At 38.0% G+C, this 21,117-nt stretch overlaps 1 protein-coding gene and 1 long non-coding RNA gene across 3 annotated transcripts in view; one reads left to right on the top strand and one right to left on the bottom strand.

Annotated features, from left to right (window-relative positions):
* The window catches only part of LOC114487042 (uncharacterized), a 173,424-nt gene extending 169,914 nt beyond the window's left edge, over positions 1-3,510 (top strand). Inside the window, exon 3 of the long non-coding RNA XR_003681629.2 lies at positions 3,438-3,510. This is a non-coding gene — a long non-coding RNA (uncharacterized lncRNA). The remainder of the gene's footprint in view (positions 1-3,437) is intronic.
* The window catches only part of IQCH (IQ motif containing H), a 211,878-nt gene that overhangs the window by 145,610 nt on the left and 45,151 nt on the right, over positions 1-21,117 (bottom strand). The gene's annotated exons all lie outside the window — the stretch shown is intronic.

Below are 21,117 nucleotides of genomic sequence, written 5' to 3'. Positions count from 1 at the left end.
ATTCTCTCAGGCAGTCAGCACATTCATAACACTGGTTTCTTTAATTCTTTACATTGCATAAATCTCAACAATGTAAAAGCCAGACCCAAGGTCTAGGGCTGTGCTGAAAAGGCAGTGAGGTGTGTGTGTGTGTGTGTGTGTGTGTGTGTGTGTGTGTGTGTGTGTGTGTGTGTGTATGGGGAATGGAGGGGTGACATCCTGGCGAGTTTACATTTCTGCATATGCTTGGTTGGAAGGACGGTAACAACCTTCAGCGTTTACTGAGCATTTACTATATAACACTAACTTTAATACAATAAGCATTAAATTTCATAAGCAATGGAAAATCTAAGAGCTATGAGAGTGCAGAAGAGGTAGTAATTGACTCTGCCTGCTGGTATCGCAGAAGGCTTTTCAATGACTCTCAACCCTGGCTGTATATTAGCATCACTCAGGGAGCTTTTTAAAAATACTGCTGCCTGGGCCCCAACCCTGGGCAATTAAATCAGAATAGCTGTTCTGGGGCCTGGGCCTCGGTATTTTTATAAAGCTCCCTAGGTGATTCTGATGTGCAGCCAAGGTTGAGATGTACTGCAGTCAGTGATACTTAAATTGTGTCTTAAAAGAAGCACTGAATTATATCACATAGAGAAGAGGATGCAATTGTAGGTAGAAAGAATGGTGGCGACAAAGCAAAATAGCATACAAATGCATGAAGATTTCATTGAAGATGAAGGGCTCTATGTGGCTGTAGTATGTTGTGTGTATCAGGAGGATAAGGTGGGGGATGAGACTGGAAAGGTAGGTTTAGATTAATGCAAATTAAAGAAACCAGCTTTATGAATATGCTGATTGCCTAACAGAAGTCGAGTATCATCTGCTTCTGGCTTCTCCCTCGCTTTTTTTTTTTTGCGGTACTCGGGCCTCTCACTGTTGCGGCCTCTCCCGTTGCGGAGAACAGGCTCCGGACGCGCAGGCTCAGCGGCCATGGCTCACGGGCCCAGCCGCTCCGCGGCATGTGGCATCTTCCCAGACCGGGCACGAGCCCGTGTCCCCTGCATCGGCAGGCGGACTCTCAACCACTGCGCCACCAGGGAAGCCCTTTTTAAAAAATAATTAATTAATTAATTTTTGGCTGCGTTGGGTCTTCATTGCTGCCCAAGGGCTTTCTCTAGTTGTGGCGAGCAGGGGCTACTCTTGGTTGTGGTGCACAGGCTTCTCACTGCGGTGGCTTCTCTTGTTGTGGAGCACGGGCTCTAGGCACGTGGGCTTCATAGTTGTGGCATGTGGGCTCAGTAGTTGTGGCTCACAGGCTCAGAGCGTAGGCTTAGTAGTTGTGGCGCACAGGCTTAGTTGCTCCGCAGCATGTGGGATCTTCCCAGACCAGGGCTCAAACCCGTGTCCCCTGCACTGGCAGGTGGATTCTTAACCACTGCACCACCAGGGAAGTCCCCTGGATTCTCTTTTATGTCATGCTTTATATTTTACGTTGAATCATGCTTTTTGGTTTGTATACTACTAATGAAAGAATCATATTCTAAACAGAGCAATGTCCCTCATATCTGGTACTTATTACTGTTTCCAAAACTATAATTCAGAACTCTATCACTTTATGCCAAAATCCTCTATAATAGCTTAAAATTTTTTCAATATTTAAAAAATATAGAAAAGCTTAAAGAAGAAAACAGCAATCATATTCCTGTCAGCCAGAATTAATCATTGTGAATATCTTGGTATATTTGCTTCCAGTGTTTTCAAATAGAAAAATCATTCTATTTTATTATTCTGGTAATAATGATATATGCTCATTATAAAGATTCCAAATAATGCAGAAAAACACAGAGATGAAAGTTTAAGAAACCATAACAAATATCATTAGGTGATTCACTATCCCTGACATCTTTGGAGTGATTGATCTATTGTTTTATAACAGTAGGACTTATATTATATTATTAAACTTAATTTGACATGAATTTAATAGGAAGGGAAAAGGCTGAATTAAATCCAACAAATTGGGACTTCCCTGGCGGTCCAGTGGTTAAGACTTCGCCTTCCAATACAGGGGGTGAGGGTCCGATCCCTGGTCGGGAGCTAAGATCCCACATGCCTCGTGGCCAAAAAACCAAAACAGAAGCAATATTGTAACAAATTCAATAAAGGCTTTTAAACCATATCAAAAAAAATCTTTAAAAAATAAAATAAACCCAACAAATCATTAAGCCTCAAATAAATATTTCTTTACCACAAGATTCCTGTGAATTAAAAAAGATTCCTCTGCATGGGTTGGCAAATTTTTTCTTAAAGGGCCAGAGAGTAAAAATTTTAGGCTGTCTCGGTCTATTTTTATAGCTGGAAAGTAGCATAAACAATATGGAAACAAATGGGTGAAGCTGTGTTCCAGCGAAACTTTATTTACAAAAACAGGTGGTTCACCCTCAGGCAGCGATTTGTGGACCCCTGCTCCATTGTTAAATAAAGGCAATTATGAAAAACATTTAGGTTTTTTTTCACCACATGTTTTTATTTTGGATAACATATCCCAGCTTCAAAAGATGTGAACATTAGAACTTTCTTGCTACTCCCATCTCCTCTCCTTCACCTCCCAATTTTGTATTATATTATTTTTACATTGTCCAGATTTATAATAGTCACATTCTGTTTTGAAACCATCATTGCTATGATTGTTTAGTATTAGTTCTACATGTGAACGGATCCAGTGCTCATCAACAGTCCTTCTGTCAGGGCTTCTTTATGCTTGAGTTTTTTATTTTGGTGGATTATTAAATTGCCTGGCTTTGGTTATCAAGCAGTTCTTTCCAACAAGTGTTCATGGGTATTTTACTTCCCTGAGCCTTTATACTTGAATTACACCTGGGGCCATCCTTTCTTAAAACTCTGTAGACTACACCATTGTCTTCCACAATGAATATAATGAAATTGGATGCCAACCTGATTTTTTACCCCTTGTAGGTGATTTTTCTTTCTGCCTGGATGTCTGAAGCATTCTCTGTCTTTCAAGTTCTAGTGTTTAACTAGGAAATACCTTTATGTTAAATATTCTAAATCAAAATTTCCTGGGATTCAATGTTTTCTTTCCACCTGCAGATTCAGTTCTTTCTTCACTTCTGGAATGTGCTCTTAAATTACAGCATTAGATACATCTTCTCTTTCATTTGCTGGGTTCTCTCTGTGAGGGACATCAAGTGTCCTTAAATGTTGGCTCATCTTTATCTTTCATAGTGTGGTTCCTAACTATTCGTTCTCTCCTGGTTTCTTTTAGAATAGAACGCTGAGTTTTAGCTGAGCACATGGCTATCCAGTTAAAAACCACATTTCCCAGTGTCCCCTGTGGCTAAATGGGGACATGAAGCCAATAAGATGTGGCAGAAGTGATATGTATAACCTCTGTGGCATCTCCTTAGAGTGCTTGCCCTGGACTATTTTTATCCTTCCTACAGACTGAAACGTGGGTGTGTAAAGGAGCCAGCTTCAACCATTGAAATGAGAATGTCCTATAACCACAGGAATGAGGAGGTGATGGAGCATCAGGATAGAAGGAACCATATTTTGGATGACCTCCTGGAGGAGATCCTGCCAGACTTGGACTTCTTACCTGTGGACTCTTTTGTGAGTGAGAAGAAACTAATTTATTTAAGGCATTATATTTTTGGATTTCTTTGTTACAGCAGCTTAGCTGGTAACAAACTAATATGCATATCTGTTAGCTTCTAATTAATTTCCTTTATTTTTTCCTCTGCATTTACTGTGCTTACAGTCTTTTCTCCATGTCAGTATTTCAGTATTCAGCAGTATCTGTTCTGTTCTTTCTATTAATAGTTTACTTATTAGTTCCATAAAGTATTTTGGTGTTCGATTTATTTCCTTATGTCTGCAACCTCCCTTTTTATCTCATTCTGCTATTTTATCATCTCATGGTTGAACTCTAGTTTTACTTAATTTATGCTCCTATCAAGCTGTGCTATAATGTGAAGAAATTGTGAGAAAATTCCTTCTGTTCCTTGAGTTATGTTTTTTCCTAGATTAGGCTTTGTCTGTTGCAGCCCATGATTCTCCCTCCGTCCTCAGCTCTTTTTCTTTTGTTAGCTGTGGGTGAAATACTGACATGTATGTAATAGATCATTAGTGACTGTGTCATTTCTTTTTCCCTTGTACATACTTGGGCAGCTATGTACAGACATTCTACTTGCTCTGATATAGTATCTCCTCCCCCATTGTCTGGTACCAATGTGTTTTCTCTCCCAACATATGAAAACTGGGTATTCTGGATTTTTTCCACCTTTCTGTGACCTGAGGGCATAGGTGGGGGAAGCCTCTGTTTTAGGACATACGCGGTTTTTGTTAAAATATGTAGACGCTCCTCCGTCTCCTGAGATTTTGATGAACGTATTGTATCAGGGTTTGCTCTACCCAAATGAGGATGAAACCATCCCTCCCTACCCCCACCCCCAGGGCTTTGGAACTTTTTGGTGGAATCCTGAAGTAGTCACTTCTTTCAGGAAGAATCAGACACATTATTTACTTTAATTTCACTTGTTTCTTCCAAGTTCCCTTGTCAGAAGAGAAAAAAGATAAGAATGCCTGCTTGATTGTCTTCTCTCCATATTTTGTAGTATTTCTGAGAATCCCAATATTTTGAGAATTTACCAGTAGTATTTCTAAGGACTGGGGAGGGGTTAGGCTTGGAGCTGTGCTTCACCCTCTACTGTGCTCCAGAATCTCCTGCTTGGTGAATTTAAGAAATTGTGCACAACCTTCACGGCCATATTCAGCAACCCTGTCCCAGCACTCCTCCTCATCTGCTGGACGGGGAAACTAAAAATCAGAAAGGGAAAATGGCTGGAGCACATGTCTAATCTGCCTTTTAGTTCAGAAGCACAACTAAAATGCATGTCACTGTTTCATGGCCCAGTGCTTTTTACTATATTTTCTTGCTTCCTGAGTTCTTGAAACTTTAGAGCAAAGCACAGCTCAGGTCATCAGCTTTACTACATCCTCATAGTAGAGCTCTACCACTCCGTGTCCCATCTCACTCCTTTCCAAGTGCCATTTAACTTAGATACAGTAGGAGTCTCACTTTCTCTCAGACTAAGGATTACCAGTATTCTTGAAACCTGGAGAGGCTTCTGTAGCAGAAAAGCAAGAACCCTGAGCTTGGAGCACTGGATCTGAGTCCCAGCTCTGTCATTTAATTAGCAATGCGTGGGTGGGAGGGGCATAAGTCATTTATCTTCTCTGAGTTTCAGTTTTATCTTCTGTAAAATAGGGATATTCTTATCTACAGGGCAGCTGAATTTTATGTAAAGGATTTGTTCCTGGAGGCATTTCATAATTGTAAACCACATAATTCAAGACAGCTAGACAAAGAATGGCAGATATGGCAAAGACTGCTGGTGGACCTTCAGTGTGCTACTTAGCCAGAAACTACATTTCCCAGGCCCTCTGGTAGCTTCCTGTGTCTTTGTGACAAGCTCTGGCCAACAGTATAGGAATTGTAGTGATTATACCAGTTGGAATACAGACAAGATGGTGGGAGTGTAGCAGCCATCTTAGATCACAAGATAGAAAATGGCCTGTTCAGGAGGACAGAGCAGTAAAATGGTAAGTGTTTGGGTACCTGGCATTGTAGAGCTGCCATGTCAGCCATAAACTGCTCTGCTCAAACTGTGACATGAGAAAACATTAATTATTGTTGCATTTAATCTACTGGGGTTTTTTAATATAAATTTATTTATTTATTTTTGGCTGCGTTGGGTCTTTGTTGCTGCGCGCAGACTTTCTCTAGTTGCAGTGAGCAGGGTCTACTCTTCGTTGCGGTGCGCGGGCTTCTCATTGCAGTGGCTTCTCTTGTTGTGGAGCGTGGGCTCTAGGCACGCGGGCTTCAGTAGTTGTGGCATGTGGGCTCAGTAGTTGTGGAGCACGGGCTTAGTTGCTCCAGGGCATATGGGATGTTCCCAGACCAGGGCTCAAACCCATGTCCCCTGCACTGGCAGGCAGATTCCCAACCACTGCGCCATCAGGGAAGTCCCTAATCTACTGTTATGTGTTACACTTGCTAAACTCATATTCTAAATTACACAGGATATTTTTATTTTCTCAAGTGGTGCCTTCCTGTGGAAACTTAAGCTTAAATATATCTTAAATTCACTCAGATTGATCCAGCTTTGAAAGAAAATGAAATTTTATTTTTTTTTAAATTTGGGGGCATTTGAATTATTTCAAACTTTGTGTATAAAGCAAAAATTATTTTACATCATGGTATTTCAAGTTTATATAATTCAATTTAACATAAAATTCATCATCACTGACCTTCCATAAGGCCATTGTGTTAATATGTGGAGATACACACCATAAACTTTTTTTCATACCAGAAACTGGGTTTTATTTTTGTTTCACATAAACATTTTATGGTAGTATAACTTTTTTTTAAAGGCACAAATCATAAAGTCATCAACTGATAAATTTTTACAAAGTGGACACTGTGGGTCACCAGCCTCCAGAACAAGAGGTACAGCATTACAAGCACCCCAGGGGCCCCTCTCTTGCTCCTCCCAGTCACTACCATAACCCAAAGGTAACCACTATTCTGAATTCTATTATCAGCTATTATTTTTCTCTTTGTGAACTTTACATAAATGGATTATTACAGTATGTATTCTTTTGTATCTGGCTTTTTTCTCTTAAAATTGGTGTGAGGTTTACCCATATTTTTATATATAGCAGTATGTGCACACTATGGACTTTTAAGTATTGATTTTGAGTTATAAATTATATTTATAGCTATAACCATTAAGACTTGAGCCTCCAACCTCCCACTTTTTTTGCATTGCTTATGATGTTCCTTCTGAAATATTCTCTCTCTCTCTTTTTCTCAACTCTGGCTACTAAATTCCTGTCACCTTTTAACAACTGGCTTAAAGGTAATGTCCTCTAGGAAATTACCTCTGATCTCCTCCTCCTCTGAGTTCCTATAGCTTTTCTTTGTACTTTGCTTATTACATTTACAACATATATTTTAAGTATTTGTATAGTACCCTGGTGGCATTACATAATCCAGAACTCATTTAATTCTGTCTTATTTTCTCATCTGAAGAAGTAGAGCCAGAAAAGTTTAAAAAAATATAACCACTTAAGACTTATTGGGAAGAAGCAATTAATAACATAACCATATTAATAGCAAATATTTTTCATTTTGATAAAGGTAGTATTATATAATGGCAAGAATAAAAAATGACCTAGTTACAACTGTGATAATGATAGAGTAGCTTATTACAGACTAATCCTCCTGAAGATAACAATTATAAATTCTGGATAAAATATTTTTTTAAAACCCAACTATTTGAAGGTACTGAGATAAATTGAAAACAGGCAGAAGCTAGAAGGGAGTTGATGTTGAAAGAAGGGAACTGTAACAATTGAGATTTATGTGTTTGTGACTTTGGTCCAAAAGTACTTCTCAGTCCATGAGATGCAAAGTGGCTATAATTTAAGAAGAAAGGCACAGTCTTACTGGCTAAGGAGGTAAGAGGATGAAGTTTAGGGCTGTCATAAAGGCTGAAAATGAAAGGGAATCCCAGAAAGGAGGAAGTTGCAAGGCAGGGATCCATAATTTGCAAATAAATGGCGTGCAAATCCTTGGCTGACCTTTGAGCTACACATATATGGAAGAGATTCTAAGAAGCCCAGCAAAGATGCAACAGTTAACAATTTGAAAAAAACTGAAAAGAGATTCCAGCTGCTACCCACCAAGGGCAGAGTTTGGAATTTGAGTCTCACCAAATTAATTGCCTGCTTGAACAAGAATTAACACATTCTAGAGCATGTGACAGAATTCAGAGTCTATGCAACACATTATTTATAATGTCCTAAACAGTAAAAAGTTACTATATATGCTAAGAAATAGGAAAATAGTATCCACACAAGAGAAATAGTCATCAATAGAAACAGATGCTGGAGGTGATGAACCAGTTTACTGCATAGATTGTGGTGATGGTTTCACCACACTCATCAAGTTGTATACACTAAATATGTACAGATTTTGTATGTCAGTCATGCCTTAATAAATTAGTTTTTTAAAAAAGAAAGATATCAAGATAATCCAGAGAGTAGAATTAGCAGATAAGGACTTTAAAGCTGTTATTACACATATTTTAAAAACCTTAAAGAAAAATATTATCATAATGAATTAACAGATGGAAAATCTTGGTTGAAAAATGAAAACTATAAAAAAAAGAACTAAAGGGAAATTTTAGAACTGAAAAGTAAAATGTCTGAAATGAAAAGCTCATTGGGTAGGCTTGACAGCAGATTGGAGTGAGCAAAAGAAAGGGTAGTGAATTTGAAGAGAGATCAATAGATGTTATCTAATCTAAAGAACAAAAAGAAAAAAAATTAAAAAAAAGAATAGATCCTCAGTGACCTGTGAACAATATCATGTTGTATATTTTGTATGTAATTGAAGTCCCAGAAAGAGAGGAGAAAGAGAAATGTGGAGAAAAATATTAAAGAAATAATGGCCAAAATGTTCCCCAATTTTCTGGAAAACATAAACTTATAGATCCTAGAAGCTCAATGAATCTCAAGGAGGATAAAGACAAAGAAAACCACACATGGACACATCACGATCAAACCCCTGGAGAACAAAGACAGAGAAAAACTTGAAAGTAGCCAGAAAAGAAAGAAAAAAAAAAGACGCATTATATACAGGGAATCAATGATCTGAATGATTACTAACTTCTCATCAGAATCAATGGAACTTTAAAGCATTAATTAAAAAAACCCAAAACCTGGCAACTCAAAATTCTCTATAAAGGCAATATAAAGACTTTTTTTTTTAATAAAAGAAGACACATAAGCAGTATGTGTTAAAGAAATGCTTAAAAGAAGCTTTTTAGGCTGACAGAAAATGATGCAAGATGGAAACTCAGAACTCTATAGTAAATATAAAAGACTATGTATTTTTCTCCTCTTAATTTCTCTTAAAGACAATTGACTGTTTAAGGCAAAAAAAATAACATATTGTACAGTTTACAATACATGTAAATTACATGACAACAAAAGCACAAAGAATTGAGAGGTAAATAGAGTTCTACAGTTTGCAAGTTCCTTACATTGTATGTGAACTGGTGCAATATTAACTCCAAGGAAACTCTAATAAGTTAAGGATGCATATTGTAATCCCTAGGGCAACCACTAAAAATAATACAAAGAGGTATAGCCTAAAAGCCAATAAAACAGAATATTAAAAAATTTTTTTTTAAATCACATAATCCTAAGTCAGGCAGGAAACAAAGGGACAAAAAAGAGTTGGAAAAAATAGAAAACAAGTAGAAAAATGGTCATTCTAAATCAAATCAATACTTACATTAAATGGAAATGGACTAACCATTAATTAAAAAGCAGAGTTTAGCAGGCTGGATTTTCAAAACAAGATACAACTATAAGCTATCTATAAGAGATGGATTTTAGTTTTAAAGACACAGATTGAAGTAATAACAACAAAAAAGAGATTTATATATCATGTAAACAGTAAGCGAAAGAAGGAGTGGCTATATTAATATCAAAGTAGACTTTAAGACAAGGAGTATTATCAAAGAGAAAAAGGGATAAAAAGCTCAATTAGTTGAGAAAACATAAAAATCATAAACATGTATGCCTCTATCATAACATTAACACAAAAAAATGGAATAAAAATGATTAAAACTAAAGAAAGAAATAGACAAATCTTTGATTAGAGTTGAAGATTTAAAAATTCCTCCCTCAGTACTTTGTAGAACAAATAGATTTTAAGAATCATTAAGAATATAGAAGATCTTGGGAATTCCCTGGTGGTCCAGTAGTAGGACTCCATGCTTTCACTGCTGAGGGCCTGGGTTCAGTCCCTGGTTGGGGAACTAAGATCCCCCAAGCCACGTGGCACAGCCAAAAAAAAAAAAAAGTAAGGTCTTATCAACATGGATTTGATTACAGAAACTAAGTATTCTCTAAATAATGAAAAAAATATATAGAAAATCTGAGTATCACCAATAGCCACCCTGACCTAACTGATATTTATAGACCACTACAACCAACAATGGTGAGATATACATTCTTTTCAAGTGTACATGAAACATTCACCAAAATAAATTATATCCTGAGCTACAAAATAAGTCTCAATCAATTTCAAAAGATTCGAATCTTATAGAGTATATTCTTTGTCGCCAGTGGAATTAAATTAGAATTCAGTAAGAATGAGAAAACTGGGGCTTCCCTGGTGGCACAGTGGTTAAGAATCCACCTGCCAATGCAGGGGTCACGGGTTCGAGTCGGGGAAGATCCCACAGGCCACGGAGCAGCTACACCCGTACGCCACAACTACTGAGCCTGTGTTCTAGAGCCTGTGAGCCACAACTACTGAAGCCCGCGCTCCTAGAGCCCATGCTCCACAACAAGAGAAGCCACCGCAATGAGAAGCCTGTGCACTGCAAGGAAGAGTAGCTCCCACTCGCTGCAACTAGAGAAAGCCCACGTGCAGCAATGAAGACCCAACGCAACCAAAATTAAAATAAATTAATTAATTAAAAAAAACAGAATGAGAAAACTAAAAAAAAAAAAAAAAAAAAAATCCCCCAATATGTGGAAATTTAACAACACACTCACAAGTCAAAGAAAAAAATCATTAGAGAAATTTTGAACTGAATGATCATGAAAATGCAACATATCAAAATTTGTGAGATACAGCTAAAAAAAACTGCTTAGAGGGAAACTTATCAGTCTAAATGCTTATTTTAGAAAATAAGAAAGGTCTAAAATCAATGATCTAAGATTCTACCTTAAAAAGCTTAAAAAAAGAGTATAATAAACTCAAAATAAGTAAAAGGAAGAGAATAAAAAAGATAAGAGGAGAAATACATGAAATAGAAAACAAATAACAGAGAAAATCAACAAAGCCTAAAGTGATTCTTAGAAAAGATTAATAAAATTGATAAACCCCAGCAAGAATGATCAAGAAAAAAGAGAAAGCATCAATTACCAATATCAGAAATAAGGAAGAAAGAGAAAAGAGAACAAGAGAGAAAGGAAGAGAAAAAGAAAGAAAGAAGAAGCGAGGGAGGGAGGGAGGAAGAGAAAAGGCACACACAGGGTCACCGTTCTCAGAACTGGAAAGGGTCTTAGGATGATAAAAGGGTAGTTAGTAGCAGAAGTGACCCTGGGATTGTGAACAGACTCAAAGAATGTGGTGAGTAGAGATGACCATGGAGGAGATGCCAAAAGAAATATTATTTGGAATACACAGAAGTCTGAGGTACAAACATCTGCACACCTCACAAGCCCTGAACAGTACATCACATTAAAAAAAAAGTGGAGTTTGTTATGATGCCCCAAAGCCCCCAAGAAAATATTAAATCCCAGTAAAATGTAAACAAAGAAGGAAAAATATGTAACGTTGTCTAAAAATTTTTCCAGTAAAAATAGTTAAAATAAAATCCAGCCCTTAAGCAAAATTTCTCAAAGTTTGTTCCTTTGAATATGGTTCTATAGCTATTCTGCAAAGAGGGTTCTGAGGAAATTTTGCTAACATTGCTAATGGCATTGGCCACTCTCCTGAAGATTCTTAATGTACATCAGCATGTTAGTGACTGCAGCTGGCCTAGTTGTATGAAAGTCAGCCTGTCTCTCTTTAACCTCATGGTCACCACTTTTACAGGACCACAAAACCCTCCTTTCATGGAATACCTATTAACATTCCAAGGAACCAGTATTCTTTGGAATACATATTGGAAAAAACTTATCAAAGGATTAAAACATAGCTAACAACAGTACTTGCTGTAATTTGTTACTATTAGACCATTCTGCAAAGTTAAAACATAAGTGATAACTTGATTTTACATGAAACTTTTCTTTGAAGGAACTTGAAACATAATGGACTCAGGATTTTCTGATAGATTCAGACTGATAAAAATCTAACTATTTTTGGTTCTATTTTGTCTCTCTATATTTAGTAGCATTAAGTGTAGCATTCCAATAGAAATTTTTAAAAACTGGAAGAGTAATCACTCCAGATTGAAAAACATCTAGAAAAGTGAAAGAATAATAAAGTACTGGCATTTCACCTGCATGTTTATTACATCTCATACAAGAAAAAAAAAATTTGGGTTACTTATACTTGTGATCTTTGCATAATGGTGAATATTATTACCACACCACCACTCAAACATTGTCACAAGACATGGAAAGAAAAGCAACAGGAATACCTCTGCCTTCTATATAATTTTTCTTATGTAAACCTAGGGCTATGTATTACAAATTGATGCTTACAATCTACTGTCTCACCCTTTACTAGCGACTGCATGAGAGGCGATGAGTTTAAATGGTAGTCCTTTCAGTTAAGATGTAAGAAAGTCTTTGTGAGTAGTTTATTGTGTTTTATAATTATTTTTTGCTATTGATATTTATTCCCTTATTATAGAACAGTGTGTCAGTCTCTAGGCATTTTTGTTTAAATACTGGCTAGGGTCACAAGTGAAATGAAGTTTGGTCCTCATTTACCTCATACTAGCAGTTGGGTTGGCACACAGCTGCAGAACTGCTGGGGCTCTTTTTATTTAATTTGGCATCCCTTCCTGAGCAGTATTGAGACTTTTACTTCAATGACTCCACTGGGCTTTGCCATAATTTCTATGTTGTATCAGTAAAGTCTGCAGAAGAGATGCCTAAGCAAACCTGAAAGCAGGCTAGGAATGATTCTAGTTCAGGTGTTCTTAAGTCAATGAAGGAATTGACTCCCAAATACAAATTAAGTCCATTAAAAATTACAACATTATTCATTTAGTAAAAAATCTGATTTTTAAAGTATATTAGATCAGCTTAATACCATGTGTGTGTGTTAAGAGTTTGTCCTTTTTGCACAGATTCTTTTGGAATAATTTTCCTAGACTCTGAATCAGACTGTCAAGAAAATACATGTCTAAATTTTGAGTTAGCCACATGTTAATTACATAACTTGGTCATATATCTTAACCTGTACAATCCTGAGAGTATTATGGGAATAATGATCTCTCTGACATGCTCTGAGTATGCAGTGATAACACATAAAAGTCAGTAGGACAGGGTCAGGTATATAATAGGTCATCAATAAATGCTTCGTTAAATGTATTAATGGAAGAGGAAGACATCAATGCCTTCTGTGAATTTTACTTCCACAGTCAGAAGAGAAAACAGCTTCACCTGGTCTGCTTTCCTGTTTTACATGTCCTATGTTGATGGGCATAAATGGAAAGGAAGGGAGCCAAAGGAAAGAGATTTTGAGCAGAATCAGAATTATGGATTGTCAGAACTGAATGATATCTTAGAGATGATTTGATCCAGTGCCCTAAGTTTACAAATGAGCAAATTAAGTCCCAAAGAGTATAAGTGATTTGCCCAAAAATCACAGAGAAGTTAGTGACAAATCCAGGACTGGAGCCCAATGTAAACAGGGACTTTTCTTGTAATGAGGATTGTTAATATTGTATGAGGCTAAGAGTGTTTTTAAAAATCTTCCTTTTCATCAAAAAGTCTACAAATAAAAAATGCTGGAGAGGGTATGGAGAAAAGGGAACCCTCCTACACTGTTGGGGAGAATGTAAATTGGTGCAGCCACTATGGAGAACAGTATGGATGTTCCTTAAAAAACTAAAAACAGAATTACCATATGATCCAGCAATCCCACTCCTGGGCGTACATCCAGAGAAAACCCTAATTTGATAAGATACATGTACCCCAATGTTCATAGCAGCACTAGTTACAATAGCCAAGACATGGAAGCAACCTAAGTGTCCATCGACAGATGAATGCATAAAGAAGATGTGGTATACACACACACACACACACACACACACACACACACACACACACACACAATATGGAATATTACTCAGCCATAAAAAAGGATGAAATAATGCCATTTGCAACAACATGGATGGACCTAGAGATTATCATACTAAATGATAAGTCAGACACAGAAAGACAAATATCATATGATATCACTTATATGTGGAATTTTAAAAAATGGTACAAATGAATTTATTTACAAAACAGAAGCAGAATAGACATAGAAAACAAACTGGTTACCAAAGGGGGAAGGTGTGTGGAAAGATAGATTAGGAGCTTGTGATTAACAGATACATACTACTTTATATAAAATAGATAACCAACAAGGACCTGCTGTATAGTACAGGGAAGTATACTTAATATTTTGTAATAACCTATAAGGGAAAAGAATCTGAAAAAGAATATATATATATATATATATATATATATATATATATATATATAAAAACTGAATCACTTTTTTGTACACCAGAAACTAACACAACATTATAAATCAGCTATACTTCAATTAAAAACAAAATCTTCCAGGACTTCCCTGGCGGTCCAGTGGTTAGGACTCCGAGCTTCCATTGCAGGGGGCATGGATTCGAGCCCTAGTCGGGGAGCTAAGATCCCGCATGCCGCATGACAATCTTCCTTCAACTAACTTGAAGAATAGTTCTCTTTTATGGTTTTCTTTTTTTTTTCTTTTTTAACATTTTATTTAATCCATCTGGAGTTTTCTTTTGTATAGAATGTAAGGTTAAAGTTAACTTAATGCTTTTTCCCCAAATATTTAGCCAAATGACTCAGCACTATTTATCTAACAGGTCCTCCCTTTCCTACTGACTTAGTGTCACCTTTATTACACTTTCAGTTATTTTTTATACTAAAGTCAATATCTATGCTCATTTCTTTTATTCCATTAATTAATCTGTCTGTTAATTTTCGTGCCCAGAGGATGCTATTATAATTGTTGTAATTTTTTAATTATTATTTTTTCTTAATTTTAATGTTATATTGGCATATAGTTGATTAACAATGTTGTATTAGTTTCAGGTGTACAGCAAAGTTATTCAGTTATACATATACATGTATCTATTCTTTTTCAAGTTCTTTTCCCATTTAGATTATTACAGAATACTGAGCAGAGTTCCCTGTGCTATACAGTATGTCCTTGTTGGTTATCTATTTTAAATATAGCAGTGTGTATATGTCAATTCCAAACTCCCAATCTATAATTGTTGTAATTATATCATATGTTTTAATAAGAAGTATGGAAAGTTCACCTTCATTAATCTTCTTTAGGGGAAAGAAATGAAGCCTTTGGCCATTTATTTTTTAAAATGATGAACACTGGCAAGTTGAAAAGAATTAATATTCCATGCCACCAAATAAAACCCATAAGCAATTTTGAACGGAATTACATTAAATATAAAGATTAATTTGTAAAGAACTGGCATTTTTATTATAATCGTTTTTCCTTTTCAGGAGTATGATATATCTTTTATTTATTCAACTGTTCTTTGACATCGCTCAGTAAATTCATGTAAAGACTTTAAAGCATGCAACGATAATCTAGGAATGAGAAAATTAATTCCACCTGAAGAGATCTGGGAAGACATTTTTATGGCCCGAAAGAGGAGAGCTCTACAAATGTAGTCAAATGAGGTACATGGTATTTCATTACTTAACTTGACATAGCCTAACTCAATTATACAATTCCTTAAGAACTTGTTACTCAAACTCATTAACCACTTACACACATCAAGAGTAAATTTTCATTGGATTCTGACCAGATCGGGCACTATGCTTGATGTTGGAAATATGGTCCCTGCACTCAAAGGGGTTTACAATCTAGTTGGGGGGAGTTTCCATGCTAAAAGTACCAGCTCTAGAGAGTAGATCTTAAATGTTCTTACCACACACACACTCACACAAAAGGTAATTATATGAGGTGATAGAAGTGTTAACTAACCTTATTGTCATAATCATTAAATACATAATCATGTATCTAGTCATCACATTGTACACCTTAAATTTTACACAATATTATATGTCAATTATATTTCAGTACAGCTAGGGAAAAAAAGTACCAGCTCCTCTTATTGTTCTAATCCTTGTGTTAATGTAGCTTCTCACTAAGTGGTTTGATCTTTTACTTCTATCCCCAGATCAAGGTAGAGAAATTTCTCCACAAATTTCTTGGTCATCAAGGAAGTAACTATTGGCAGGGCCCCAGCTCTACCCCTCGGATGCAGGTTAAAATCACCATCCTCAAAGCTACCTGGAGGTGGTATAGAATAAGGATTAAGAATGCCAACTTGGAAGTCAGACTGGCTGAGTTTGAATTATGACCCTTTGACCTTTAGTTGTGTGACTTTGGGTAAGTTATTTAACCACCTTTGCCTCAGTTTCCCCAAATATAAAATGAAAGTATTAATAGTACTTAACTTGTAGAGTTATTGTGAGGATTACATGAGACAATCCATCTATATTGTGCTTAACACCATGCCCAACACAGAGAAGGACTCAGAAGTGCATTATTTAATGTGCAGTTTCCTGAGCAGGTTATACATTTCAGCTTAGAGTGCAGCTCTGCTTGGCGACACAGCTAGGTGTCCTGTAGATTCTCCAGGCTAGAACATGGAGGTTCTAGTGGGGGAATTATTCTCCCCTCTAGTAAAATCTATGTCCTACTCTTGAAACTACTGGTATATGGAATAATAAACCCAAGACTGTGGAAAGATGGTGACAGGTACTTCCCCTGGAATTTCAATGTTTTCAATTAAATGATAATTCCATAAGGAGACGATTACAGTTTTGAAAATCCTTCACTGAAAGAGTCAATCCTCTTTTCCTCTAAATTGTGGTTATATTGAATGAATCCAGTATTAGGTATCAAGTACATCTTTACATGGATGGAGAAGAGCATGTTGGGACAATAGTTTCTTGGTGGTCAGCTACCTCTCTGGGGTGATTGCCTGTTTTCACTTTACAACTTCTCCTGATAACCTTCCATAAGGACTGGCCCCTTTTAGTTAGAGATGGAAGAGGGTATTTTGAAACTCAGAGAAGAGTTTTCTTAGAAACATCTTAAACACGCTGGTAAGATCCCCCGGCAAACTCACGTGACATATTAGTACAACTGAACCTAATGACTGGACATTTCTGGGTCTCTCACCAGCAAGGCATGGGGAAAGGAGAATTCTTTTCCTCTCATGGCTCCGGTGGCTTGGGAAACATGGGGAGATAAGGGAAGCGCAGGGTTTCTCGTCAAGAAATCCCCCAAGAATACTTCTCTTTATGGGCTGGTTCCTTCTCACCTCCTTTCTTATTTTTCTCTTTTTCTTCCATATGCATCCTGTTTCTTCCAGCCAGGGATTCTTTCCTCCTCTGGGTAGTACAATTACTTGGGTAGGAAGTTTAGAGTAGTGACAAGAAGATATGCTCCCCCACTCCTGTCCCCAACTCTGAGTGTGAAACCAGAAAAATAAATAAATGATCAATGTGGCCAACTCCATGTAGAAGTTGATTTAAAAGACCCAGGCCCCGAATAGGAACGTAGTCCATTTAGTGTCATCAAAGAAACAAGACGTCACCTGAAGGTGAGTGGTCTTTTATACTAGGAAATTAGTAAAGAGGAAGGCATTGGCTAAGAACACAGGCTCTAATATCAGATAGGCCTGGATTTGAATCTGGGCCCTACCACTTACTAATTATAAGACTGGAGCAAGTAACTTAATTTCTCTTAGCCGTAGTTTTTTTTAATCAGTAAGATGGGGTAATATCACTCATTCCACAGGAATAAATGTGGTTGTGGATATAAGCAGCTCAGTACGGTGCAACACAATTCATAGTCAAGTCCAAGCAGACAGTAGCTATTTATTATAAAAAGTTGAAAAAAAAAAAAGTTGAATCAGAGAGTCAGAATTTCTCAGTGCCCCTAAAGCACTCGCCTTACAAGGATGTATTCATATCCCTTTGGCAGAAGCAGCTTCACAGATGGATGCATCAGACTATAAATGTGTGATGCTGCTCACCATGAAGATCATCCAACTAATTACCCTTAGTCGGTTTCCCTGTTCACTAAGCAGGCTTCTAACTGGGCTTTCTGTGTAGCTTTGTAATAAGGATACCATATGCTCATCAGATCAGGCTGACTTGAGCATTCAGGTCTGTTTGGCCATTATAGCTCTCCTTAGTCCAGTTTGTACATCAGCCTCTTGTGAGTCCAGCCACACCCAAGAGATTGATCAACTCTGACAAAATCAGTCTCTCATCCTACAAAGTCGAGCGTTATACCCTGAGCTGCACCAAAGTAATAGCACTTCAGGGGGACTCTGAGATGCAAATTGCTGACCTGCAAGACAGGTATAGCCTGGAGACTACTTTCTTTGACTACATAGGGTTTTTATTTATTATAAATTTATTTTACTTATTTATTTTGGGCTGTGTTGGGTTTTTGTTGCTGCTTGCAGGCTTTCTCTAGTTGCTGCGAGCGGGGGGCTACTCTTCGTGGCGGTGCGCGGGCTTCTCATTGCAGTGGCTCCTCTTGTTGTGGAGCGCGGGCTCTAGGCACGTGGCTTCAGTCGTTGTGGCACATGGGCTCAGTAATTGTGGCTCTTGGGCTCTAGAGCGCAGGCTCAGTAGTTGTGGTGCACGGGCTTAGTTGCTCTGCGGCATGTGGGATCTTCCCGGACCAGGGATTGAACCCGTGTCCCCTGCATTGGCAGGTGGATTCTTAACCACTGCGCCACCAGGGAAGTCCCAGCATAGGGTTTTTTTAAATCATCTGAGCGAATATTTAAAAATCGGGAGATTTCACCGAAAATGTGAATACGAGTTTCCAGCTTCTTATGAAAACCCAGCCAAAAGATTAGAGCTGAGGCATCTGTTTCCTGTAGGGAGGTCCTGTCTCCTCAGTTCAGAGTCCCAGCTCTTACACCTGGTCATTTCAGTCAATTATCACCTGCCTGGCCTAAGAGGACTTACTTTTGTGATTCCTGTTCTAAATAAGAACACTTTGGAGAGTTTCTTAGGGTTTTTACTCCTTCCAAAAGAGGGGGAAAGTCAGGAAGGAAAAAGCCTATCAAACACCATTTAGTATAAACAGATGATAAATTTGGAAACACACCCATATTTCAAGAAACACTTGGATTAAGATAGTCTCCTGGGCACTTGTTTGCATGAGCAGATGGAACCATAGGGAGTTGGTGAGAGGCTGGGATTGGGGGAGGGGTGCTGAGGCTGGTAATTGACAGAGAGGAAGTGGGTGGTGTGGGGGCAGGAGGGGAAGAGAAGGGCAGCAAATGTTTGCGAGGAATCGACCACTCCTATTCTTTATCCTTCTCTCTCCACAACTCTTGTCCCAAACAAAATCTGCTTTTGACCAATGTTGGAGGAAAAGGTAAACCAGGGCGGGGATTAGGGATGGAGTAACCGGTAGAAACCTAAGTAGCAGTGGGGTATTCAGCATTAGGACAGAAAGAGAGCTTAAGAGGAAATAGCCATCCAGCTAGACTGGCCAGCTCTGAGTGGCCATTCATATGAAAGGGACAGAGAGTTGTATGTATAGGGTGAGGTGCTGCCTATAGAACTCTAATTAGGCAGTTTCATGAACTTCTAACAAGTTCAGCAGATAGCACTATTCAAGAAATCTTTGTACCCAAAGGGAGAGGAAATAAAGTTTAATAACCAATGAGGAGGGGTTTCCCTGGTGGCACAGTGGTTAAGAATCCGCCTGCTAATGCAGGGGACACGGGTTCGAGCCCTGGTCTGGGAAGATCCCACATGTCTCGGAGCAGCTAACCCCGTGCGCCACAACTACTGAGCCTGCGCTCTAGAGCCCGTGCGCCACAACTACTGAGCCTGTGCTCTACAGCCCGTGCTCCGCAACAAGAGAAGCCGCCGCAATGAGAAGCCTGCGCACCGCAACGACGAGTAGCCCCTGCTCTCCACAACTAGAGAAAGCCCGTGCGCATTAATGAAGACCCAACACACCCAAAAATAAATAAATAATACCTAAAAAAAAAAAAAAAACCAATGAGGACATCAAGGGAGAGAGATTGTTCAGGAGAATTCTCAAGCTGCCCTTCAGTTAAAGCATCTGGAGAAATGATATAATCTCAGAAACTGTCTGCCTTAAGACCTTCTCTTTATGATCTAGACTGAGGTCACACATTTAGATTTCAGTGGCCCATTCAAGGGCACCCATCAATTGGCTCTCCACATCGAACCACATCTTTTTGTGTCTTCCTTTATGAAAATTCAACATGATTAGGCAAAGCTCTAACCATCCTCCATTACTTTCGTTATTCTCCATCTCTGCCTTTGCTTCTGTTGCTTCCAGTGCTTAAAATACATGCCACTTCTGCTCTCAGCCATGTCCATCAGTTCTACTAAGGCCTATCTTAAAGCTTGCCTCCATCCATCAGTTATACTGACCACTACTTTGTCTCCCCTGAGACTGGCAGTCCCATAAGGCAGCAAAGGAGGCACTTTAATCTGGGAGTCACACCATTGGGGCTGTGGCTGTAATGATGACTCTGAATAAGCCAATTTGTCTTCTCAGCATACAGACGAGGAATCTCAGTCTTTAGAGGCTAAGTGATGTACCTGTGATAACTTGACTTATAGCAGCAGAGGCAGGATTAGCACCCAAGTCCTCTGACTCTTCTCTCAGTCTATGGTTCTTTCCACTAACAGTGTGCAGGGTTGCTTTCAGACCTCTTAGTTACCAACCATAAACAGATGTATTCAGACTATCATTGAAGATAGAGATGGAAATTACAAGACTATATAAATGGAGCATTTTGGTGGCATATCATCCCAACTTTACAGTCTTTACAGATCTCCTCCAAATAAATATCTCCTGGGCTCACATAACACATTCTGATTCAGAAGCTGTGCTTTTAAAGAAAGTATAGGGTGGATCACTCTAGACTGTGGGTACTTACTTCTATTCTACCAAAGAAGTTTTAAAAGGCTAGGAACGTATATTTGAATTCAAGTACAGCTTAAGGTACAATGGGTTAGAATATTGGAGAACACAGCAATAGTATTTATTCATCTCAAGTAGCTCTCAGTAGATAATTAAACTGGGCCATGATAAAAAGAATTCTATTAGGCCCGTTTCTCTTGTGGCTAATGCTGTTGTACTACTTGCTGTAGTATTTTTCCTTCGCTTCATTTTAAACAGAGCACTTACTGTAATATTGCAAGCATTACCACCCTCCTCCTTGCAATAAAAAAAAGCAACAGTAGACAAAAACATGAAGTTTTTTTTTT

Source organism: Physeter macrocephalus, chromosome 11, assembly GCF_002837175.3.
Source record: "Physeter macrocephalus isolate SW-GA chromosome 11, ASM283717v5, whole genome shotgun sequence".
Taxonomy (NCBI): domain Eukaryota; kingdom Metazoa; phylum Chordata; class Mammalia; order Artiodactyla; family Physeteridae; genus Physeter; species Physeter macrocephalus.
This window is presented reverse-complemented; position numbering and strand designations above follow the sequence as displayed.